This window comes from Phyllobates terribilis, unplaced genomic scaffold (assembly GCF_046119375.1).
Source record: "Phyllobates terribilis strain yellow unplaced genomic scaffold, ASM4611937v1 Scaffold_360__1_contigs__length_1932075, whole genome shotgun sequence".
In the NCBI taxonomy this organism is placed as follows: Eukaryota; Metazoa; Chordata; class Amphibia; order Anura; family Dendrobatidae; genus Phyllobates; species Phyllobates terribilis.
The window spans coordinates 102585-129871 of record NW_027363120.1 but is presented as its reverse complement, the minus strand read 5'-3'; positions in this window follow the sequence as shown (position 1 = coordinate 129871).

The window sequence follows — 27287 nt, the reverse complement described above, 5'->3', positions numbered from 1 at the left end:
TAAGACACGATGTAACAGCAGAACAATGAGTGCAGCTCTGGAGGTGACTGGAGGATAAGACACGATGTAACAGCAGAACAGCGACTGCAGCTCTGGAGGAGACTGGAGGATAAGACACGATGTAACAGCAGAATAGTGAGTGCAGATCTGGAGGTGACTGGAAGATAAGACACGAAGTAACAGCAGATACTGAGTGCAGCTCTGGAGGTGACTGGAGGATAAGACCTGATGTAACAGCAGAATAGTGACTACAGCTCTGGAGTTGACTGGAGGATAAGACATGATGTAACAGCAGAATAGTGACTACAGCTCTGGAGGTGACTGGAGGATAAGACATAATGTAACAGCAGAATAGTGACCGCAGGTCTGGAGGTGACTGCAGGATAAGACATGGTGTAACAGCAGAATAGAGACTGCAGCTCTGGAGTTGACTGGAGGATAAGATATGATGTAACAGAAGAATAGTGATTGCAGCACTTGAGGTGACTGGAGGATAAGACATGATGTAACAGCAGAATAGAGACTGCAGCTCTGGAGGTGACTGGAGGATAAGACCTGATGTAACAGCAGAATAGTGAGTGTAGCTCTGGAGGTGACTGGAGGATAAGACACGATGTTACAGCAGAATAGTGCGTGCAGCTCTAGAGGTGACTGGAGGATAAGACCTGATATAACAGCAGAATAGTGACTGCAGCTCTGGAGGTGACTGGAGGATAAGACACGATGTAACAGCAGAACACTGAGTGCAGCTCTGGAGGTGACTGGAGGATAAGACACGATGTAACAACAGAACAGTGACTGCAGCTCTGGAGGTGACTGGAGGATAAGACACGAAGTAACAGCAGAAAACTGAGTGCAGCTCTGGAGGTGACTGGAGGATAAGATGTCATGTAACAGTAGAATAGTGAATGCAGCTCTGGAGGTGACTGGAGGATAAGACACGATGTAACAGCAGAATAGTGAGTGCAGCTCTGGAGGTGGCTGGAGGATAAGACACGATGTAAAAGCAGAAAAGTGACTGCAGCTCTGGAGGTGACTGGAGGATAAGACACGATGTAACAGCAGAAAAGTGACTGCAGCTCTGCAGGTGACTGGAGGATAAGAGATGATGTAACAGCAGAATAGTGAGTGCAGTTCTGGAGGTGACTGGAGGATAAGACATGATGTAACAGCAGAATAGTAACAGCAGCTCTGGAGGTGACTGGAGGATAAGACACGATGTAACAGCAGAATAGTGACTGAAGCTCTGGAGGTGACTGGAGAATAAGACACGATGTAACAGCAGAATAGTGGGTGCAGATCTGGAGGTGGCTGGAGGATAAGACCTGATGTAACAGCAGAATAGTGATTACAGCTCTGGAGGTGACTGGAGGATAAGACCTGATGTAACAGCAGAATAGTGAGCGCAGATCTGGAGGTGGCTGGAGGATAAGACACGATGTAACAGCAGAATAGTGACTGAAGCTCAGGAGGTGACTGGAGGATAAGACACGATGTAACAGCAGAATAGTGAGTGCAGATCTGGAGGAGACTGGAGGATAAGACTTGATGTAACAGCAGAATAGTGATTACAGCTCTGGAGGTGACTGGAGGATAAGACACGATGTAACAGCAGAAGAGTGACTGCAGCTCTGGAGGTGACTGGAAGATAAGACCTGATGTAACAGCAGAATAGTGAGTGTAGCTCTGAAGGTGACTGGACGATAAGACTTGATGTAACAGCAGAATAGTGACCGCAGCTCTTGAGGTGACTGGAGAATAAGACGCGATGTAACAGCAGAATAGTGACTGCAGCTAGGGAGGTGAATGAAGGATAAGACACGATGTAACAGCAGAATAGTGACTGCAGCTATGGAGGTAGCTGGAGGATAAGACACGATATAACAGCGGAATAGTGACTGCAGCTCTGGAGGCGACTAAAGGATATGACATGATGTACAGCAGAAAAGAGACTACTGCTCTGGAGGGGACTAAAGGATATGACATGATTTACAGCAGAATAGTGACTACAGCTCTGGAGGTAACTGGAGGATAAGACATAATGTAACAGCAGAATAGTGAGAGCAGCTCTGAAGGTGACTGGAGGATAAGACAAGATGTAACAGCAGAATAGTGACGATAGCTCTGGAGGTGACTGGAGGATAAGACTCGATGTAACAGCAGAACAGTGAGTGGATCTCTGGATATGACTGGAGGATAAGACACGATGTAACAGCAGAACAGTGAGTGGAGCTCTGGAGGTGGCTGGAGGATAAGACATGAATTAACAGCAGAATAGTGACTGCAGCTTTTGAGGTGACTGGAGGATAAGACCTGATGTAATAGCAGAACAGTGACTGCAGCTCTGGAGGTGACTGGAGGATAAGACACGATGTAACAGCAGAATAGAGACTGCAGCTCTGGAGGTGACTGGAGGATAAGACCTGATGTAACAGCAGAATAGTGACTACAGCTCTGGAGATGATTGGAGTATAAGACCTGATGTAACAGCAGAATAGTGACTGCAGCTCTGAAGGTGGCTGGAGGATAAGACACGTTGTAACAGCAGAATAGTGACTGCAGCTCTGGAGGTGAGTGGAAAATAAGACATGACGTAACAGCAGAATAGTGACTACAGCTCTGGAGAAAACTGGAGGATAAGACCTGATGTAACAGCAGAATAGTGAGTGCAGCTCTGAAGGTGACTGGAGGATAAGACATGATGTAACAGCAGAATAGTGACTGCAGCTCTGGAGGTGACTGGAGGATGACACACGATGTAACAGCAGAATAGTGAGTGCAGCTCTGAAGGTGACTGGAGGATAAGACATGATTTAACAGCAGAATAGTGAGTGCAGCTCTGGAGGTGACTGGGAGATAAAACATGATGTTACAGCAGAAATGTGACTGCAGCTCTGGAGGTGAATGGAGGATAAGACCTGATGTAACAGCAGAATAGAGACTACAGCTCTGGAGGTGACTGGAGGATAAGACACGATGTAACAGCAGAATAGTGAGTGCAGCTCTTAAGGTGACTGGAGGATAAGACATGATGTAACAGCAGAATAGTAACAGCAGCTCTGGAGGTGACTGGAGGATAAGACACGATGTAACAGCAGAATAGTGACTGAAGCTCTGGAGGTGACTGGAGGATAAGACACGATGTAACAGCAGAATAGTGAGTGCAGATCTGGAGGTGGCTGGAGGATAAGACCTGATGTAACAGCAGAATAGTGAGTGCAGCTCTGAAGTTGACTGGAGGATAAGACATGATGTAACAACAGAATAGTAACTGCAGCTCTGGAGGTGTCTGGAGGATAAGACATGATGTAACAGCAAAATAGTGACTACAGCTCTGGGGGTGACTGGAGGATAAGAGACAATGTAACAGCAGAATGGTAATTGCAGATCTGGAGGTGACTGAACGATAAGACACGATGTTACAGCAGAATAGTGAGTGCAGCTCTGGAGGTGACTGGAGGATAAGACCTGATGTAACAGCAGAATAGTGAGTGCAGCTCTGGAGGTGACTGGAGGATAAGACACGATGTAACAGCAGAACAGCGACTGCAGCTCTGGAGGAGACTGGAGGATAAGACACGATGTAACAGCAGAATAGTGAGTGCAGCTCTGGAGGTGACTGGAGGATAGGACACGATGTAACAGCAGAATAGTGAGTGCAGATCTGGAGGTGACTGGAAGATAAGACACGAAGTAACAGCAGATACTGAGTGCAGCTCTGGAGGTGACTGGAGGATAAGACCTGATGTAATAGCAGAACAGTGAATGCATCTCTGGAGGTGAATGGAGGATAAGACACGATGTAACAGCTGAACAGTAACTGCAGCTCTGGAGGTGACTGGAGGATAAGACACGATGAAACAGCAGAATAGTGAGTGCAGCTCTGGAAGTAACTGGAGGATAAGACATGATGTAACAGCAGAATAGTAACTGCAGCTCTGGAGGTAATTGGAGGATAAGACATAATGTAACAGCAGAATAGTGACAGCAGCTCTGGAGGTGGCTGGAGGATAAGACCTGATTTTACTGCAGAATAGTGAGAGCAGCTCTGGAGGTGACTGGAGGATAAGATACAATGTAACAGCAGAATGGTGAGTGCAGCTCTGGAGGTGACTGGAGGATAAGACACGATGTAACTGCAGAATAGTGAGTCCAGATCTGGAGGTGACTGGATGATAAGACCTGATGTAACTGCAGAATAGTGAGTGCAGCTCTGGAGGTGAATGGAGGATAAGACCTGATGTAACAGCAGAATAGAGACTACAGCTCTGGAGTTGACTGGAGGATAAGACACGATGTAACAACAGAATAGTGAGTGCAGCTCTGGAGGTGACTGGAGGATAAGACATGAAGTAACAGCAGAATAGTGACTGCAGCTCTAGAGGTGACTGGAGGATAAGACATGATGTAACAACAGAATAGTGAGTGCAGCTCTGGAGGTGACTGGAGGATAAGACATGATGTAACAGCAGAATAGTGACTGCACCTCTGGAGGTGACTGGAGGATAAGACATGATGTAACAACAGAATAGTTATTGCAGCTCTGGAGGTGACTGGAGGAAGAGACACGATGTTACAGCAGAATAGTGAGTGCAGCTCTGGAGGTGAATGGAGGATAAGACATGATGTAAAAGAAGAATACTGAGTGCAGCTTTGGAGGTGACTGGAGGATAAGACACGATGTAACAGCAGAATAGTGACTGCAGCTCTGGAGATGACTGGAGGATAAGACATGGTGTAACAGCAGCTCTGGAGGTGACAGGAGGATAAGACACGATGTAACAGCAGAATAGTGAGTGCAGCACTTGAGGTGACTGGAGGATAAGACACGATGTAACAGCAGAACAGTGACTGCAGCTCTGGAGGTGACTGGAGGATAAGACATGATGTAACAGCAGAATAGTGAGTGTAGCTCTGGAGGTGACTGGAGGATAAGACACGATGTAACAGCAGAATAGTGACTGCAGCTCTGGAGGTAACTGGAGGATAAGACACGATGTAACAGCTGAAAATTGACTGCAGCTCTTGAGGTGACTGGAGGATAAGACACGATATAACAGCTGAAAAGCGACTGCAGCTCTGGAGGTGACTGGAGAATAAGACTTGATGTAATAGCAGAATAGAAACTACAGCTCTGGAGGTGACTGGAGGATAAGACCTGATGTAACAGCAGAATAGTGATTGCAGCTCCGGAGGTGACAGGAGGATAAGACACGATGAAACAGCAGAATATTGAGTGCAGCTCTGGAGGTGACTGGCGGATAAAACATGATATAACAGCAGAATAGTGAGTGCAGCTGTGGAGGTGACTGGAGGATAATACATGGTGTAACAGCAGAATAGTGACTACAGCTCTGGAGGTGACTGGAGGATAAGATATGATGTAACAGCAGAATAGTGAGTGCAGCTCTGGAGGTGACTGGAGCATAAGACGTGTTGCAACAACAGAATAGTGACTGCAGCTCTGGAGGTGACTGGAGGATAAGATACGATGTAACAGTAGAATAGTGACTACAGCTCTGGAGGTAACTGGAGGATAAGATGAAATAATAGTAGAATAGTGACTGCAGCTCTTGAGGTGACTGGAGGATAAGACACGAACTAACAGCAGAATATTCACTGCAGCTCTGGAGGTGACTGGAGGATAAGACCTGATGTAACAGCAGAATGGTGAGTGCAGCTCTGGAGGTGACTGGAGGATAAGACACGATGTAACATCAGAATAGTGACTGCAGCTCTGGAGGTGACTGGAGGATAAGACACAATGTAACAGCAGAATAGTGACTGCAACTCTGGAGGTGACTGGAGGATAAGACACGATGTAACAGCAGAATAGTGAGTGCAGCTCTGGAGGTGACTGGAGGATAAAACATGATGTAACAGCAGAATAGTGACTGCAGCTCTGGAGGTGACTGGAGGATAAGACACGATGTAACAGCAGAATAGTGAGTGCAGCACTGGAGGTGACTGGAGGATAAGACACGATGTAACAGCAGAAAAGTGACTGCAGCTCTGAAGGTGACTGGAGAATAAGATATGATGTAACAGCAGAATAGTGATTGCAGCTCTGGAGGTGACAGGAGGATAGGACACGATGTAACAGCAGAAAAATGACTGCAGCTCTGAAGGTGACTGGAGAATAAGATATGATGTAACAGCAGAATAGTGAGTGCAGCTCTGGAGGTGACTGGCGGATAAAACATGATATAACAGCAGAATAGTGAGTGCAGCTGTGGAGGTGACTGGAGCATAAGACATGTTGTAAGAACAGAATAGTGACTGCAGCTCTGGAGGTGACTGGAGGATAATACATGGTGTAACAGCAGAATAGTGACTACAGCTCTGGAGGTGACTGGATGATAATACATAATGTAACAGCAGAATAGTGACTGCAGCTCTGGAGGTGTCTGTAGGATAAGACACGATGTAACAGCAGAATAGTGAGTGCAGCTCTGGATGTGACTGGAGGATAAGACACGATGTACCAGCAGAAAATTGAGTGCAGCTTTGGAGGTGGCTGGAGGATAAGACACGATGTAACAGCAGAATAGTGACTGAAGCTCTGGAGATGAATGGAGGATAAGACATGGTGTAACAGCAGCTCTGGAGGTGACAGGAGGATAAGACATAATGTAACAGCAGAATAGTGAGTGCAGCTCTGGAAGTGACAGGAGGATAAGACACGTTGTAACAGCAGAATAGTGAGTGCAGCCCTTGAGGTGACTGGAGGATAAGACATGATGTAACAACAGAATAGTGAGTGCAGCTCTGGAGGTGACTGGAGGATAAGACACGATGTAACAGTAGAATAGAGACTGCAGCTCTGGAGGTGACTGGAGGATAAGACATGATGTAACAGCAGAAAAGAGACTGCAGCTCTGGAGGTGACTGGAGGATAAGACACGATGTAATAGCAGAATAGTGACTACAGCTCTGGAGGTGACTGGTCGATAAGACACGATGTAACGGCAGAATAGTGACTGCAGCTCTGGAGGAAACTGGAGGATAAGACATGATCTAACAGCAGAATAGTGACTGCAGCTCTGGAGGTGACTGGAGGATAAGGCCTGATGTAACAGCAGAATAGAGACTACAGCTCCGGAGGTGACTGGAGGATAAGATATGATGTAACAGCAGAATAGTGACTGCAGCTCTGGAGGTGACTGGAGGATAAGACACGATGTAACAGCAGAATAGTGACTGCAGCTCTGGAGGTGTCTGAAGGATAAGACACGAACTAACAGCAGAATAGTGACTGCAGCTCTGGAGGTGACTGGAGGAGAAGACACGATGTAACTGCAGAATAGTGACTGCAGCTCTGGAGGTGACTGGAGGATAAGACACGATGTAACAGCAGAATAGTGAGTGCAGCTCTGGAGGTGACTGGAGGATAAGACATGAAGTAACAGCATAATAGTGAGTGCAGCTCTGGAGGTAACTGGAGGACAAGACACGATGTAACAGCAGAATATTGACTGCAGCTCTTGAGGTGACTGGAGGATAAGACACGATGTAATAGCAGAATAGTGACTGCAGCTCTGGAGGTAACTGGAGGACAAGACATGATGTAACAGCAGAATAGAGAGTGCAGATCTGCAGGTGACTGGAGGATAAGACCTGATATAACAGCGGAATAGTTATCGCAGCTCTGGAGGTGACTGGAGGATAAGACATGATGTAACAGCAGAATAGTGACTGCAGTTCTGGAGGTGAATGGAGGACAAGACATGATGTAACAGCAGAATAGTGACTGCAGCTCTGGAGGTGACTGGAGGATAAGACCTGATGTATCAGCAGAATAGAAACTACAGCTCTGTGGGTGACTGGAGGATAAGACACGATGTAACAGCAGAATGGTGAGTGCAGCTCTGGAGGTGACTGGACGATAAGAGCTGATGTAACATCAGAATAGTAACTGCAGCTCTGGCGGTGACTGGAGGATAAGACATAATATCACAGCAGAATGGTGAGTGCAGCTCTGTAGGTGACTGGAGGATAAGACACGATGTAACAGTAGAATAGTGAGTGCAGCTCTGGAGGTGAGTGGAGGATAAGAGCTGATGTAACATCAGAATAGTGACTGCAGCTCTGGAGGTGACTGGAGGATAAGACACGATCTAACAGCAGAATAATGACTGCAGCTCTGGAGGATAAGACCTGATGTAACACCAGAATAGTGACTGCAGCTCTGGAGGTGACTGGAAGATAGGACATGATGTAACAGCAGAATAGTGATTGCAGCTCTGGAGGTGACTGGAGGATAAGACATGATGTAACAGCAGAATAATGACTGCAGCTGTGGAGGTGACTGGAAGATAGGTCATAATGTAACAGCAGAATAGTGACTGCAGCTCTGGAGGTGACTGGAGGATAAGACACGATGTAACAGCAGAATAGTGAGTGCAGCTCTGGAGGTAACTGGAGGACAAGACACGATGTAACAGCAGAATAGTGACTGCAGCTCTTGAGGTGACTGGAGGATAAGACACGATGTAATAGCAGAATATTGACTGCAGCTCTGGAGGTGACTGGAGGATAAGACATGATGTAACAGCAGAATAGTGACTGCAGCTGTGGAGGTGACTGGAAGATAGGTCATAATGTAACAGCAGAATAGTGACTGCAGCTCTGGAGTTGACTGGAGGATAAGACATGATGTAACAGCAGAATAGTGACTACAGCTCTGGAGGTGACTGGAGGATAAGACACAATGTAACAGCAGAATGGTGAGTGCAGCTCTGGAGGTGACTGGAGGATAAGACACGATGTAACAGCAGAATAGTGACTGCAGCTCTGGAGGTGACTGGAGGATAAGACACGATGTAACAGCAGAATAGTGACTGCAGCTCTGGAGTTTACTGGAGGATAAGACACGATGTAACATCAGAATAGTGACTGCAGCTCTGGAGATGACTGGTAGATAGGACATGATTTAACAGTAGAATAGGGAGTGCAGCTCTAGAGGTGATTGGAGGATAAGACCTGATGTAACAGCAGAATAGTGACTGCAGCTCTGGAGTTGACTGGAGGATAAAACATGATGTAACATCAGAATAGTGACTGCAGCTCTGGAGGTGACTGGTAGATAGGACATGATTTAACAGCAGAATAGTGACTGCAGCTCTGGAGGTGAATGGAGGATAAGACACGATGTAACAGCAGAATAGTGACTGCAGCTCTGGAGTTTACTGGAGTATAAGACACGATGTAACAGCAGAATAGTGAGTGCAGCTCTGGAGGTGACTGGAGGATAAGACATGAAGTAACAGCATAATAGTGAGTGCAGCTCTGGAGGTAACTGGAGGACAAGACACGAAGTAACAGCAGAATAGTGACTGCAGCTCTTGAGGTGACAGGATAAGACACGATGTAACGGCAGAACAGTGACTACAGCTCGGGAGGTGACTGGCGGATAAAACATGATGTAACAGCAAAATAGTGAGTGCAGCTCTGGAGGTGACTGGAGGATAAGACCTGTTGTAACAGCAGAATAGTGACTGCAGCTCTGGAGGTGACTGAAGGATAAGACACGATTTAACAGCAGAATAGTGACTGCAGCTCTGGAAATGACTGGAGGATAAGAGCTGATGTAATAGTAGAATAGAAACTGCAGCTCTGGAGGTGACTGGAAGATAGGACATGATGTTACAGCAGAATAGTGATTGCAGCTCTGGAGGTGACTGGAGGATAAGACATGATGTAATAGCAGAATAATGACTGCAGCTGTGGAGGTGACTGGAAGATTGGTCATAATGTAAAAGCAGAATAGTGACTGTAGCTCTGGAGGTGACTGGAGGATAAGACATGATGTAACAGTAGAATAGTGACTGCAGCTCTGGAGGTGGCTGGAGTGTAAGACATGATGTAACAGCAGAATAGTGAGTGCAGCTCTGGAGGTGACTGGTAGATAGGAGATGATGTAACAGCAGAATAGTGAGTGCAGCTCTGGAGGTGATTGGAGGATAAGACCTGATGTAACAGCAGAATAGTGACTGCAGCTCTGGAGTTTACTGGAGGATAAGACACTATGTAACAGCAGAATAGTGACTGCAGCTCTTGAGGTAACTGGAGGACAAGACACGATGTAACAGCAGAATAGTGACTACAGCTCGGGATGTGACTGGAGGATAAGACACGATGTAACAGCAGAATAGCGAGTGCAGCTCTGGAGGTGACTGGAGCATAAGACCTGATTTTACAGCAGAATAGTGACTGCAGCTCTGGAGGTGACTGGAGGATAAGACATGATGTAACAGCAGAATAGTGACTGCAGCTCTGGAGGTGTCTGGAGTGTAAGACATGATGTAACAGCAGAATAGTGACTACAGCTCTGAAGGTGACTGGAGGATAAGACAATGTAACAGCAGAATGGAGAGTGCAGCTCTGGAGGTGACTGGAGGATAAGACACGATGTAACAGCAGAATAGCGAGTGCAGCTCTGGAGGTGACTGGAGCATAAGACCTGATTTTACAGCAGAATAGTGACTGCAGCTCTGGAGGTGACTGGAGGATAAGACACGATGTAACAGCAGAATAGTGACTTCAGCTCTGGAGTTTACTGGAGGATAAGACACGATGTAACAGCAGAATAGTGAGTGCAGCTCTGGAGGTGAATGCAGGATAAGACACGATGTAACAGCAGAATAATGATACAGCCCCATCCTGCAGTATATCTCCCCTCCCACCTATATACAGCCCCATCATTCAGTATATCCCACCTCTCACCTATATACAGCCCCAGCCTGTAGTATATCCCACGTCTCACCTATATACAGCCCCATCCTGCAGTATATCCCACCTCTCACCTATATACAGCCCCAGCCTGTAGTATATCTCACCTCTCACCTATATACAGCCCCAGCCTGTAGTATATCCCACCTCTCACCGATATACAGCCCCATGCTGCAGTATATCCCACCTCTCACCTATATACAGCCCCATGCTGCAGTATATCCCACCTCTCACCTATATACAGCCCCATCCTGCAGTATATCCCACCTCTCACCTATATACAGCCCCATCCTGTAGTATATCCCACCTCTCACCTATATACAGCCCCATCCTGTAGTATATCCCACCTCTCACCTATATACAGCCCCATCCTGTAGTATATCTCACCTCTCACCTATATACAGCCCCATCCTGCAGTATATCCCACCTCTCACCTATATACAGCCCCATCCTGTAGTATATCCCACCTCTCACCTATATACAGCCCCATCCTGCAGTATATCCCACCTCTCACCTATATACAGCCCCATCCTGCAGTATATCCCACCTCTCACCTATATACAGCCCCATCCTGCAGTATATTCCACCTCTCACCTATATACAGCCCCATCCTGCAGTATATCCCACCTCTCACCTATATACCGTCCCATCCTGCAGTATATCCCCCCTCTCATCTATGTACAGCCCCAGCCTGTAGTATATCCCACGTCTCACCTATATAAAGCCCCATCCTGCAGTATATCCCACCTCTCATCTATATACCGTCCCATCCTGCAGTATATCCCACCTCTCACCTATATACAGCCCCATCCTGTAGTATATCCCACCTCTCACCTATATACAGCCCCATCCTGTAGTATATCCCACCTCTCACCTATATACAGCCCCATCATGTAGTATATCTCACCTCTCACCTATATACAGCCCCATCCTGCAGTATATCCCACCTCTCACCTATATACAGCCCCATCCTGTAGTATATCCCACCTCTCACCTATATACAGCCCCATCCTGTAGTATATCCCACCTCTCACCTATATACAGCCCCATCCTGCAGTATATCCCACCTCTCACCTATATACAGCCCCATCCTGCAGTATATTCCACCTCTCACCTATATACAGCCCCATCCTGCAGTATATCCCACCTCTCACCTATATACCGTCCCATCCTGCAGTATATCCCCCCCTCTCATCTATGTACAGCCCCAGCCTGTAGTATATCCCACGTCTCACCTATATAAAGCCCCATCCTGCAGTATATCCCACCTCTCATCTATATACCGTCCCATCCTGCAGTATATCCCACCTCTCACCTATATACAGCCCCAACCTGTAGTATATCCCACCTCTCACCTATATACAGCCCCAGCCTGTAGTATATCCCACCTTTCACCTATATACCGTCCCATCCTGCAGTATATCCCCCCTCTCATCTATATACAGCCCCAGCCTGTAGTATATCCCACCTCTCACCTATATACAGCCCCATCCTGTAGTATATCCCACCTCTCATCTATATACAGCCCCATCCTGCAGTATATCCCCCCTCTCACCTATATACAGCCCCATCCTGTAGTATATCCCACCTCTCATCTATATACAGCCCCATCCTGCAGTATATCACCCCTCTCACCTATATACAGCCCCAGCCTGTAGTATATCCCACCTCTCACCTATATACAGCCCCAGCTTGTAGTATATCCCACCTCTCATCTATATACAGCCCCATCCTGCAGTATATCTCACCTCTCACCTATATACAGTCCCATCCTGCAGTATATCCCCCCTCTCATCTATATACAACCCCATCCTGCAGTATATCCCCCCTCTCATCTATATACAGCCCCAGCCTGTAGTATATCCCACCTCTCATCTATATACCGTCCCATCCTGCAGTATATCCCACCTCTCATCTATATACCGTCCCATCCTGCAGTATATCCCCCCTCTCATCTATATACAGCCCCAGCCTGTAGTATATCCCACCTCTCACCTATATACAGCCCCAGCCTGTAGTATATCCCACCTCTCATCTATATACCGTCCCATCCTGCAGTATATCCCACCTCTCAGACCCTCTATATAGCTCTGTATAATGCAGCCCCATATAGTATAATGCACCCCTATTGCCCATTCAGTGTAAAGCACTCCCATATAGTATAATGCAGCCCCATAGTCTTAAATGTAATTTAATGGCCACAACAATGTCCTAAAAAAATAAAATACAATACTCACCTCTCCTCCGCGGTCGCCGCAGCTTGTGTTCTATGCGTCGCACCTCCCAGCGTAGAGGACGCTACGTAGTGACGTCATCGTGCTGAGACGTTAGACGCTGAGATAGAACGATGGGGGAGGGAGCGTCAGCTGTGACGTAACGTTTCTTTCTCCATCGCATTCAAGTGTATCTGGAGATGTCGCCTATACAGTGACCCTGCGGAGGGGCCCCCAGCTCAAAGGGCCCAATAGAGGCAAAGCAAGGAGATCGTGTCTCTGGAGATCGTGTCTCCCTGCTCCGCCGCACAGTTTAGCCTTTTCAGCTCCGGGTGGCCCCTCAGAGCGCGGGGCCCGGGGCGGTCACAGTCTTTGCCCCCGGTAGCTGCACTACTACATCACTTCAGCCTGCAGGACCGGGCTCCTCGTAGTGACCTGCGGACTGTGCTGCGGCCTCCGTGTATGAGCTCCGCACTGTGGGAAGCTCTGCCGCCTGGTGACGTTATCCCTCAGAAGAGCTGCTCCATTATACAGGTCTGTGAGGAGCAGGAGAGGATTGTCAGCTGGACACAGAGCAGCTACAGCACAGGGACAGGTGTGATGGGTGAGCTGCTGGGGAAGGTGATGACAGGTGACTGGTGCCACAACACTGACCACACAGTGACAGCTCTCCCGGCTAACAGTGCTCAAGGCACAAGCTCCACCCCCGGTCCATGCCCCCCCTCTGCCCCACCCCCGGTCCATGCCCCCCCCCTCTGCCCCACCCCCGGTCCATGCCCCCCCTCTGCCCCACCCCCGGTCCATGCCCCCCCTCTGCCCCACCCCCGGTCCATGCCCCACCTCTGCCCCACCCCCGGTCCATGGCCCCCCTCTGCCCCACCCCCGGTCCATGCCCCCCCTCTGCCCCACCCCCGGTCCATGCCTCCACCTCTGCCCCACCCCTGGTCCATGCCCCACCTCTGCCCCACCCCCGGTCCATGCCCCACCCCCGGTCCATGCCCCACCTCTGCCCCACCCTCGGTCCATGCCCCCACCCCTGGTCCATGCCCCACCCCTGGTCCATGCCCCACTCCCGGTCCATGCCCCACCTCTGCCCCACCCCTGGTCCATGCCCCACCTCTGCCCCACCCCCGGTCCATGCCCCACCTCTGCCCCACCCCCGGTCCATGCCCCACCTCGCCCTACCCCCGGTCATACCCCACCTCTCCCCACCCCCGGTCCATGCCCCCACCTTAGAATAGATATCTCAATGTGATTTTTTTCAGTGTCATTTTGATGTTAAAGCCTAGAAAAAAAAAACAGATTAATCCTGGAAAGAGCATTGCCCCCTGTCATTCTAACTTCCCAGCTGTGCGATAAAAGGTGGAGATGAATGGAGAGCACAGATCAATATTGTGCGATGTGTCCAAGCATCATTAAACTCATCTAAATGCCATCTATTTCATTAAAGGGAAACGTCCTAGCTGCTATGTAAACTGCCCCTATAGTGTTGGTAGTGATGCAATGTACATCACTAACACACTTTTTTCATTATAATTGGTGCAACTATAATGAGTGTATAGCACTTCATATACTTACTAGCTATTGAACCCGTTCTACGTCCAGGTGGCGAGCATTTTTATTGGTATATGGTCTCCCATGCTGGTATGTGCTGCCCCCCTCCTTGTATTTGTGCTGCCCCCATCCTGTCCCCACCATCCAATCCTGGTATGCGTGGCACCCCTCACCCCCAATCCTGGTATGCGTGGCACCCCTCACCCCCAATCCTGGTATGTGTGGCACCCCTCACACCCAATCCTGGTATGCGTGGCACCCCTCACCCCCAATCCTGGTATGCGTGGCACCCCTCACCCCCAATCCTGGTATGCGTGGCACCCCTCACCCCTATCCTGGTGTGTATGGTATCCCTCATCCTGGTATGCATGGCACCCTATCCCTCACTCCCAATCCCGGTATGTGTGGCTCCCCTCACTCCCAATCCCGGTATGCGTGTCACCCCTCATCCCGGTATGTGTGGCTCCCCTCTCTCCCAATCCCGGTATGCGTGGCACCCCTCACCCCAATCCCGGTATGCGTGGCACCCCTCATCCTTATCCTGGTGTGTATGGTATCCCTCATCCTGGTATGCATGGCACCCCATCACTATCCTGGTGTGTATGGTATCCCTCATCCTGGTATGCATGGCACCCCATCCCTCATCCCCAATCCCGGTATGCATGGCACCCCTCATCCCCAATCCCAGTATGCCTGGCACCCCTCATCCCCCCAATCCCGGTATGCGTGGCACCCCTCATCCCTATCCTGGTGTGTATGGTATCCCTCATCCTGGTATGCATGGCACCCTATCCTTCACTCCCAATCCCAGTATGCGTGGCACCCCTCACCCCCAATCCCGGTATGCGTGGCACCCCCAATCCCGGTATGCGTGGCTCCCCTCACCCCCAATCCTGGTATGCGTGGCACCCCTCACCCCCAATCCCGGTATGCATGGCACCCCTCATCCTTATCCTGGTGTGTATGGTATCCCTCATCCTGGTATGCATGGTACCCCATCCTTATCCTGGTGTGTATGGTATCCCTCATCCTGGTATGCATGGCACCCCATCCCTCATTCCCAATCCCGGTATGCGTGGCACCCCTCATCCCCAATCCCGGTATGCATGGCACCCCTCATCCCCAATCCCAGTATGCCTGGCACCCCTCACCCCCAATCCCGGTATGTGTGGCACCCCATCCCTCATTCCCAATCCCGGTATGCGTGGCACCCCTCATCCCCAATCCCGGTATGCATGGCACCCCTCATCCCCAATCCCAGTATGCCTGGCACCCCTCACCCCCCAATCCTGGTATGCGTGGCACCCCTCACCCCCCAATCCTAGTATGCGTGGTACCCCTCACCCCCCAATCATGGTATGCGTGGTACCCCTCACCCCCAATCCTGGTATGCGTGGTACCACTCACCCCCAATACTGGTATGTGTGGTACCCCTCACCCCCAATCCCGGTATGCGTGGTACCCCTCACCCCCAATCCTGTTATGTGTGGTACCCCTCACCCCCAATCCTGTTATGTGTGGTACCCCTCACCCCCCAATCCTGTTATGTGTGGTACCTCTCACCCCCCAATCCTGTTATGTGCATGGTCCCCTCACTCCTTTCACACTGTACACACATACGAAAAAAATAAACAGTTATACTCACCTTTCTTCTCTGTGCTCCAGCGCTGCTGTGTCCTCTTCTGCCGGAGGCCGGGGGAGGAGTGCGGTGCCGGAGCACCACGCTGTCCGGCGCCATTTTGCTGAAGACACACAAATGTGTCTTCAGTAAAATGGCGCCGGATAGCGCTATGTGCACGCGCCGGTCCGACGCCTTCACTCCGCCCCCGGTCTCCAGCGAAGAGAGGCGCCGCGGCAACGCTCCTCCCGGTCAGGTAAGTATGGCGCCGGAGATCACAGTATGCGTTCAGTGTCTACGCATCCCGCGCAATCTCCGGCGCCATACACCTCTTACCTGTAATGGCTGGATGCCTGCTTCTCTCTGGAGCCAGACTGCGCGTCACACATGCGCAGTCTATAGAGGCTTCGGACAGAAACACGCATCCCCTGTTATATTATAGATACCCTAGCTGCTTGTTCAGTCATAGGGGTGTGATCCTCACATTCAGTCATGGGTGGCGCCGCCCAGGTGTTTGAATTTTGCTCCCGGCGAGCGCTGAAGTTATGGGACACTTGTGCAGTATGACACAGCTGACAGCAAAGCTTCCAATGCTGGGAGCCGCGCATGCGCTGTGACGAGCGGCTCCCCGCATGTGCGCAGTGAGGCTGTGTACTTTCCAGCTTCACTGTGTGCGGCCGGAGCCGCTCGTCACAGCGCATGCGCGGCTCCCAGCATTGGAAGCTTTGCTGTCAGCTGTGTCATACTGCACAAGCGTCCCATAACTTCAGCGCTCACCGGGAGCAAAATTCAAACACCTGGGCGGCGCCACCTATGGCTGAATGTGAGGATCACACCCCTATGACTGAACGAGTAGGTAGGGTATAAGTATATAAAGTGCTATACACTCATTATAGTTGCACCAATTATAATGAAAAAAGTGTGTTAGTGATGTACATTGCATCACTACCAACGCTATGAGGGCAGTTTACATAGTAACTAGGATGTGACAGCTTCCCTTTAACATGACAACATGTCAGTTCAGAGTCTTCATAAATGCCTGCTCCAGGAATCTTTTTTTTCCAGCCCCCATCTGGGCTCATCATCTATAATGTTGATAATTTACCTTTATCATAAAATCTTTTCCCGCAGCTTGGAATCTCACTATTTCCCGATGCATTGGCTCTTTGCTTCTCATTGTCTCCTGTGTTGCAGTTTATTTCTTCTACTGAATTCTGAGTTTGGAGCAGATGGAATAAAATATATATTCAGGTTCCCCAAGGGGCTGGGCTGCAAGTAATAGATAACTTCAGAGCAGACACGAAATAAAAGCGCAGTGAGCCGTACTTCGAGTTCTTGACAATTTCTGCTCATCAGTCTGACTGATGAGAATGGAGGAGTAGGAGTTATCTGAATGTATAATCCTTTTTACTTAGAGACTTGTGTTTTTGAAATTTCTCGATAGGCTGGAAACTGAGCGTTATTAGATTTTCTCTCAGTGAATTAATGGCTGGAATAATGTTATTACCTTACAAAAAGGAGTAGTATTGAAGTTCTTTCTGCTTGCATTCATCATGGTTGTATATTACTGCGGTATTTTATTGCTATTTTTAGTTGAGTTATATTAATCACACTAAAATTTATTAAAGAGAATCTGTAACCACCTGCATGATGTAGAGGCAGAGACCATGATTACGGGGATGTATCACTTACTTTACTGGGTGCTACAGTATTGATTAAAAACAGTTTTATCTGCCACAGATCTAAGAGATCTCTGAATTCTGAGATCTAGATAGCTCCGCCCTCACACCACTGAGCTGCCAATCAGTGATGGAGGCGGGGTTGGACTACCTAGCATCAGGCCAAGTAGTCCTGATAATCTGCTGCTAATAAAACAGTATTTTTTTCAAAACTACATTAACCCCTTAAGGACGGAGACAATTATGTCCTTAATGATCAGGCCAATTTTTACAATTCTGTCCACTGTCACTTTATGAGGTAATAACTCTGGATCGCTTCAACGGATCCCCCTGATTCTGAGACTGTCCTTTCGTGACATATTGCACTCCATGTTAGTGATAAAATTTCTTCGATATCACTTGCATTTATTTGTGAAAAAAATCAGAAATTTGATGAAAATTTTGAAAATTTCACAATTTTCAAAATTTTAATTTCCATGCCCTTAAATCAGATATACAATACAGACCAAAAGTTTGGACACACCTTCTCATTTAAAGATTTTTCTGTATTTTCATGACTATGAAAATTGTACATTCACATTGAAGGCATCAAAACTGTGAATTAACACACGTGGAATTATATGCTTTGCACACTCTTGGCATTCTCTTGATGAGCTTCAAGAGGTAGTCACCGGAAATGGTTTTCCAACAATCTTGAAGGAGTTCCCAGAGATGCTTAGCACTTGTTGGCCCTTTTGCCTTCACTCTGCGGTCCAGCTCACCCCAAACCATCTCGATTGGGTTCAGGTCTGGTGACTGTGGAGGCCAGGTCATCTGGCGTAGCACCCCATCACTCTCCCTCTTGGTCAAATAGCCCTTACACAGCCTGGAGGTGTGTTTGGGGTCATTGTCCTGTTGAAAAATAAATGATGGTCCAACTAAACGCAAACCGGATGGAATAGCATGCCGCTGTAAGATGCTGTGGTAGCCATGCTGGTTCAGTATGCCTTCAGTTTTGAATAAATCCCCAACAGTGTCACCAGCAAAGCACCCCCACACCATCACACCTCCTCCTCCATGCTTCACGGTGGTCACCAGGCATGTAGAGTCCATCCGTTCACCTTTTCTGCGTCGCACAAATACACGGTGGTTGGAACCAAAGATCTCAAATTTGGACTCATCAGACCAAAGCACAGATTTCCACTGGTCTAATGTCCATTCTTTGTGTTCTTTAGCCCAAACAAGTCTCTTCTGCTTGTTGCCTGTCCTTAGCAGTGGTTTCCTAGCAGCTATTTTACCATGAAGGCCTGCTGCACAAAGTCTCCTCTTAACAGTTGTTGAAGAGATGTGTCTGCTGCTAGAACTCTGTGTGGCATTGACCTAGTCTATAATCTGAGCTGCTTTTAACCTGCGATTTCTGAGACTGGTGACTCGGATAAACTTATCCTCAGAAGCAGAGGTGACTCTTGGTCTTCTTTTCCTGGGGCGGTCCTCATGTGAGCCAGTTTCTTTGTAGTGCTTGATGGTTTTTGCAACTGCACTTGGGGACACTTTCAAAGTTTTCCCAATTTTTCGCACTGACTGACCTTCATTTCTTAAAGTAATGATGGCCACTCGTTTTTCTCTACTTAGCTGCTTTTTTCTTGCCATAGAACAGTCTATTCAGTAGGACTATCAGCTGTGTATCCACCAGACTTCTGCACAACACAACTGATGGTCCCAACCCCATTTATAAGGCAAGAAATCCCACTTATTAAACCTGACAGGGCACACCTGTGAAGTGAAAACCATTTCCGGTGACTACCTCTTGAAGCTCATCAAGAGAATGCCAAGAGTGAGCAAAGCAGTCATCAAAGCAAAAGGTGGCTACTTTGAAGAACCTAGAATATAAGACATATTTTCAGTTGTTTCACACTTTTTTGTTAAGTATATAATTCCACATGTGTTAATTCATAGTTTTGATGCCTTCAGTGTGAATGTACAATTTTCGTAGTCATGAAAATACAGAAAAATCTTTAAATGAGAAGGTGTGTCCAAACTTTTGGTCTGCACTGTATATATGCAGTATATATCTAACACATATATTTAAATGCAACCAAGGGAACACATAAAAGTGTGGTATAGAAGTAACGGAGTATAAGGTATTTGTATAGCCTAGAGTAAAAATGTCACACTGTAATCTGTGTAATTTATGTGGGATGATGATGATGGCAGCCTAGACAGTCTGAGAAGTTCAGAAAAAAGGGGAGAAATAAAACCGACCAAAAAAGTCTAGATACAAAGTAGAAATATAGTGTAAAGTTTATTGTAAAATCAGGGAGGTAACATTCGCATAACAAGGAAGGGGTGCACGTGCAAAGTACAGGATGGGCCATTTATATGGAAACACCTATATAAAATGGGAATGCTTGGTGATATCAACTTCCTGCTTTTGGCACATTAGTATATGGGAGGGGGAAAAGTTTTCCAGATGGGTGGTGACCATGGCGGCCATTTTAAAGTCGGCCATTTTGGATCCAACTTTATTTTTTTCAATAGGAATAGGGTCATGTAACACATCAAACTTATTCAGAATTTCATAAGAAAAACAATGGTGTACTTGTTTTTAACATAACTTTATTCTTTCATGAGTTTTTTACAAGTTTATGACCACTGATAAAGTGCTGCCCATTGTGTTGGATTGTCAATGCAACCCTCTTCTCCCACTTTTGACACACTGATAGCAACACCGCAGAAGAAATGCTAGCACAGGCTTCCAGTATCCGTTGTTGCAGATGCTGCACATCTCGTATCCTCACAGCATAGACAATTGGCTTCAGATGACCCCAAAGATAAAATTCTAAGGGGGTCAGATTGGGAGACCTTGGTGGCCATTCAACTGGCCCACGCCGACCAATCCACTTTCCAGGAAACTGTTCATGTAGGAATGCTCGCACCTGACACCCATAATGTGGTGGTGACCATCTTGTTGGAAAAACTCAGGGAACGTGCCATCTTCAGTGCATAAAGAGGGCAACACGTCATCATGTAGCAATTTCAGATATCCAGTGACACAAGTTTTCTTGTGTTTGCAATGTGTTACATATATATGTATGTGTGTACTTATATGCATGTGTGTGTATATATACTGTATATATATATATATATATATATATATATATATATACATACCAAAAACTCCAAAAATTGAGACAGGGCATATGTTGTCATACGTGCAATGCATAGATGTGCAGTGACACTGTGGCCATTTGACAAGCAGAACGTGAGATAAAAACAAAATGAGCAAATATCCTGTAGTAAGTAAGTAAATAAGAATAATACATGTAAATAACATAGGGCATAGGGTGCTTAGCTGCCACTGGTTAAATAAAAAACGTAAAAGCCATCCCATCATGACACGTCACATACTTATATATATATACATACACATATATATATATATATATATATAGGTACCCCAAAAAATGAGAATTATTTATTTTTTATTTAACATAACATCTTGAAAACATTAGTCCTCTTCAAAAATCCTGTCCATTAGATGATTTTCACTTGTTCCAACGGGTTTTCCAGAGTTCCAAACATTTTTTATCTTCTTCTGAACTAATGCTGTTAAATGCCTCCAGCTATTTTCTGTTAACCTCTTTTTTGTCCTGAAAACGCTTCCCTTTTAGTTTTTCTTCATCTTTGGGAATAAGAAGAAGTCGCAGGGGGGTATGTCGGGTGAGAAGTCATTGTCATGCCGTTTTTGCTAAATCCTGGTTGATTTTCTGCGCTGTGTGGGAAGGCGCGTTATCATGATGATGCCAGTCCCCCGATCGCCACAGTTCAGGTAGTTTTTTTCTCACTGCCTCTCTCAATGTGGGCGTGTATGTATCCGCCCCCGGGATACAACTCATGCGATACACACGTCCCTCTCCTCCTCTCCCCGTGTATGGGTATAACACACTGATACATCACTTACATCGTCATTTCTGGTCTCATGACTTCCGGTCCGGACTGGCTGTGGAACACTGATCATCACCGGCAACCGTTTACCTCTAATTATGGTTATGATAAAATACATTGAACATTCATGGAGAAGCATATTCCCCACGAAGTCTTGTGGGTCACGGCAATACGCGTAGGGTTCTCCCTGCATCCCCTCTGACACCACAACCCCTCTTTGCACATACTGACAGCAATGGGTAATATTCTACCACCTCCTTACATGCACCTTTTCATGCAGTCTCTGGCGTGAGATGGCTCTATGCTTGGATTTTACCGTTCTTTTTTTATTATGACCCACTAGAACAGCTACATTCAACTGTGTAAAGTGTTTGACATCATAGGCATTTCTATATACCTCTCCCAGAGCAACCCATTTTTGCATGTTCATGTATGCTATTGCCTCCTGCCTTTGGTTATCTGCTAGGAATATATTTAGGACATCTTTTTGTTATATTTGTATGTACTGACTTTATTCTACATACAATAGATATTTGTACGTATTGGGAACTGTATATGATGACACTACCTTGTGTAGTATCTTCCCACTTTCATGATGGCCTTCTTTCCCTTGTTCATTAACTGTCTGGGTTTCTGTATTGTATTTGGGATTTACCATTGCTAGTGTGGATTTGGCTATAGATTGTGCATCTTGGGGTCTGTATGCTTATTATTTACTATTATTGATGACTACTGTCATGTGGGAAACAGTTGTATACCATGTCTATGGTTTTTAAATGCTTTTAATAGTGTGCTTATGTTCAATAAACTTTTTGCGATTTTTCTATTGGAGGTGTGCATGTACTTATGTAGTGCCTTTTGTAATGCCTTCAAATCCTCCAGATGATCCCATTCCAATACCGCCCGGACTTTTGCTGGATCCATGCGAAAACCGGTGGAGGACAACACATATCCTAGGAAAGGCATCTCCTCAACTGAGAACTTACACTTCTCAGGCTTAATATATAATTTTTTGTCTCGAAGAATATGTAAAACCTGCCTGACGTGAACCTGGTGCGACTCAAGGTCAGGAGAATAAATTAGTATGTCATCCAGATAGGCAGATTCGTGGTTATCTATCAGATGACTAAAAATGTAGTTTATGAAGTTTTGAAAGACAGCTTGTGCCTTTGTCAACCCAAAGGGCATCACCAGATTCTCATAGTGTCCCTCAGGCGTGTTAAACACTTTTTTCCACTCATCCCCCTCTTTAATTCGGACAAGATTATACGCCCCCCTAAGGCCCATCTTAGAGAACCATTTTGCCCCTTCAATTTGATTGAAGAGGTCAGGAATGAGAGGAAGCGGATAAGGATCACTGACAAGTTCAAGGAAATCCAGGTAAGGGCGTAACCCCCCCATCTTTTTTCTTTACAAAAAAGAAACCAGCGCAATGGGGAAGAGGATGGTCTGATATGACCTTTAGTCAGGCTTTCCGTGATTTAGTTTTTCATGGCCTGCCTCTCCGAACCAGATATGTTATAGCAGTGGTCCCCAACCTTTTTTGCACCAGGGACCGGCTTGAAGCAAGATCATTTTTCCATGGCCCAGCAAGGAGGGGGTGGGGTGGGCGGGGCTTTGGTCATATGGGGGCGGGGTAATGGAGGGATTTGGAGTTTAGTGCATACTTATCATATAGTGTAGACCAGGTCCCCGCCAGGAGCTATGCCAGGAGCCCCACATAATGTGCTGTGCCAGGAGCCGCATCACTGAGGCCCCATCACGCCCTGCAGCAGGACAGGGCAGCTGTCCTGACAGCTGCTGTTCAGCTGCATTTACTTCATCCCAGGGGCGGACACAGACTGTAGTGGGCCCCTGTGCAAGAAATTTTGGGGGGCCCCCCCCGCCCTTCATAAGGCAACAAAGTTATGTAAACATAACCCCCCCATGTGCATCTCTCACCCCCCCATGTGCAGCTCACCCCCGTGCATCTCTCATCCCCCTCCGTGCATCTCTCATCCCCCTCCGTGCATCTCTCATCCCCCTCCGTGCATCTCTCATCCACCCCCCGTGCATCTCTCATCCCCTCCGTGCATCTCTCATCCCCTCCGTGCATCTCTCATCCCCCCCGTGCATCTCTCACCCCCCCGTGCATCTCTCACCCCCCCGTGCATCTCTCATCCACCCCCCGTGCATCTCTCATCCCCCCCGTGCATCTCTCACCCCCCCGTGCATCTCTCATCCACCCCCCGTGCATCTCTCATCCCCCCCGTGCATCTCTCATCCCCCCCGTGCATCTCTCATCCACCCCCCCGTGCATCTCTCATCCCCCCCGTGCATCTCTCACCCCCCCGTGCATCTCTCACCCCCCCGTGCATCTCTCATCTCTCCCCTCCCTCCCATGTGCATCTCTCATCTCTCCCCTCCCCTCATGTGCATCTCTCATCTCTCCCCTCCCTCCCATGTGCATCTCTCATCTCTCCCCTCCCCCCCATGTGGATCTCTCATCTCTCCCCTCCCCCATGTGCATCTCTCATCTCTCCCTTCCCCCCCATGTGGATCTCTCATCTCTCCCCTCCCCCATGTGCATCTCTCCCCTCCCCCCCATGTGGATCTCTCATCTCTCCCCTCCCCCATGTGCATCTCTCATCTCTCCCCTCCCCCCATGTGCATCTCCCATTCCCCCCACTCCTAGTTAATTGTATTTAAAAAAAAATAAAACTTGTTATACTTACCCCCATGCGATCCCTGCAGAATCCTGGCGCTCGTCCAAATCGCTGACACCAGGTTCTCCTGACTTCCGGCCATGTGACGGCGCCGTCACATGACCGGAAGTCAGGGGAATCATGAAGGTGCTGCCGCAGCAGCGCAGCGCTAAGATGTCCCGGACCCGGCGCTTAGCATGCGGCCGGGGGCCCCATGAGGAGAGAGACGCACAAGAGGGGGGCTCCGAGGGAGCTCCTACCGGCCGGGCCCCATACTGGAGTCAGGGCAGTCATGCCCTGTTGGCGGCCCTGCTGGAGGCTGAGGTCTGCGGACCGGCTGAAAAACCCCAACGGCCCGGTCCTGGTCCGCGGACCGGCGGTTGGGGACCTCTGTGTTATAGAGTCTGCTCTTTGGCAGCTTGGCCCCCGGAATGAGATTTATAGTGCTATCATAAGGACGATCGGGAGGGAGTTTTTGGCACCCCTGCTCCGAGAACTCTTCCCCAAAATCTGACAGGTAATTAGGCACAGACCGGGTATCCACCCTTGCCAACCGGGTACCCAAGCAGTGCTCTTGACAATACCCACTCCATTTAACAATCTCCTGAGTCTGCCAATCAACAACAGGTTTGTGCACGGTGAGCCAAGGGAGTCCCAGTACTACAAGTGAGGGCAGACCCTCTAGCACATAGCAGTCTAACACGTCAGTGTGCATAGCCCCCACCTGAAGTCACACGTCACAGATGACTTGAGTAAAGTGCCCTTGTCTCAAGGGGGTGGAGTCAATGGCGACAATGTGAATGGGTCTGGACAGTGGATGTGGGACGGGGACTTGGACCTGGACGAACCTAGAGTCGATCAAATTTAACACGGCCCCACTGTCCAGAAAGGCCCACACCTCCGCCTTAACTCCACCCACATGAACCACGGCTGGTAGAAAAAATTGTGTCTTACCCATGGAGGTGATGAATACACCCAGGTTGCTAACCTCCCAGCAACCTGGGCTATCAGGCTTCTCCGGTGGTTGCTTACACTGGGAAGGACACATGCCTACGAAATGTCCCCTTTTCCCACAAAAGGAACACACTCCCCCTTACGACTGACTACAGTCAATTTGCCAGCGGAGGATGCCGCTCCCACCTGCATGAGATTCACAGTTGGCTCAACGCTGACTTCCTGTGACCCCGGATCCCCCACACACCTATGTCTCTGGCGAAGACGGCAGTCAACCCGGATCGCCAGAGACATGGCTGTCTCAAGGAAGTCTGGAGTCTCATACAGGGCCAAGGCATCCTTCACACTTACTGAAAGCCCCTCACAAAAGAGACTACCAAGTGGGGGTCGTTCCACATGGTATCCGTGGCCCACTTCCGAAACTTGGAGCAATATTCCTCCGCCGGCCGATCTCCTTGCTGAAGTTGGTGCAGTGTGGACTCCGCTAAGGAGACACGATCGGGGTCATAATATATATGGCCTAGAGTCCGCAAAAACCCCTCCACCGTCTGGAGCGACGGTGAATCAGGAGTGAGATTATTTGCCCACATGTTGCTCCTCTGAATCTGAGGAAACGGAATGTAGCCTGAAGTACAGTTCACAGGCCTCTCTAAAGACCACAAAGTTGTCCCGCCCCCCAGAGAACCTGTCAGGCAATGCAACCTTGGGCTCCACTATGGTTTGTCTGAGAGACGAGACACCCACACCCGATGTATTAAGGGACCGCAAAACCACTGTGCTTAAATCCGCCACCTCCAGACTGAGCTGCTGCAATTGCCCCGTCAGAGCAGTAAAAGGATCCATAATGGAGCAGAAAAAGCGGTTATGGTCAGAGATAATGTCACAACACAGCTGTCGGGTGACTAGAGATCAGGGGCTCCTACCCTGACCCTAACACTACAGGTTGCTCTAGCTCACCCTATTCCCCAGGATACCTCTGAAGGTGAGGATGCCAGGGCCTCCGCCAGGGGCGGACTGGCCCACCGGAGGATCGGGAAAACCCCCGGTGGGCCCCGAGTCCCAATGGCCACGCCCCCAAGCTCCACCCCTATCCTTCATGGGCCCTGAACAGAGGGCCCCCCGGTTCGCTAATCATATCGGTAGCACTGCCGATATGATTAGTGATGGGCTCTCTACAGCGGCAAAGCAGGGAGAGCGATCTCCCTGCTGCCGCAGTGCCCCTCTGCCTCCTCTGCGCAGCGCGACACTGCCAGCGCGTGCACAGGAGGTCAGTCTCAGGGCGATGACGTCATCGCCCTGGGACTGCTTCCTGTGCGATGATGTCATCGCCCTGGGACTGCTTCCTGTGGAGGATGGACCCGGCGTCGCCCCAGGCAACTCGGCACGCGAGTATGAAACGCGGGGGGGGAGAACCCCTGGCCGAGGCTGGCAGTAAATACTACTGGGCAATGGGCATGATTATCATCATGCCCATTGCCCAGCATGTCCTGCTGCCAGCCTCTGGTTACTGGTACTATGCCCAGCAGCATGTACTACCACCAGTGGCTGGCAGAACATGCTGGGTGGGCATGATAGACCACGGAGGCTGACAGGACATACTAGGCATGAATCATGCCTAGTATGTCCTGTCAGCCTCTGTGGTACTATCATGCCCAGCATGTCCTGCCAGCCACTGGTGGTACCATCATGCATGCCCATTGCCCATTTTGTTTTTTATTAAAGATGGAGTCCCTACATGTGTTTTATTTTTATTAAAACATTTTTTTCTCTGTGTTGTGTTTTTTTTCTGTTTACTAGAAATTCATTGTGGCCATGTCTAATTTGGCTTGACGCCATGAATTTCAGGCTGTTGGAAGAGCTGGATAAAGTGCCTGGAAATGGCGCTACGATGAATGCGCCAATTCCAGGGGTGGCTGCGGGTTGCCGTTTT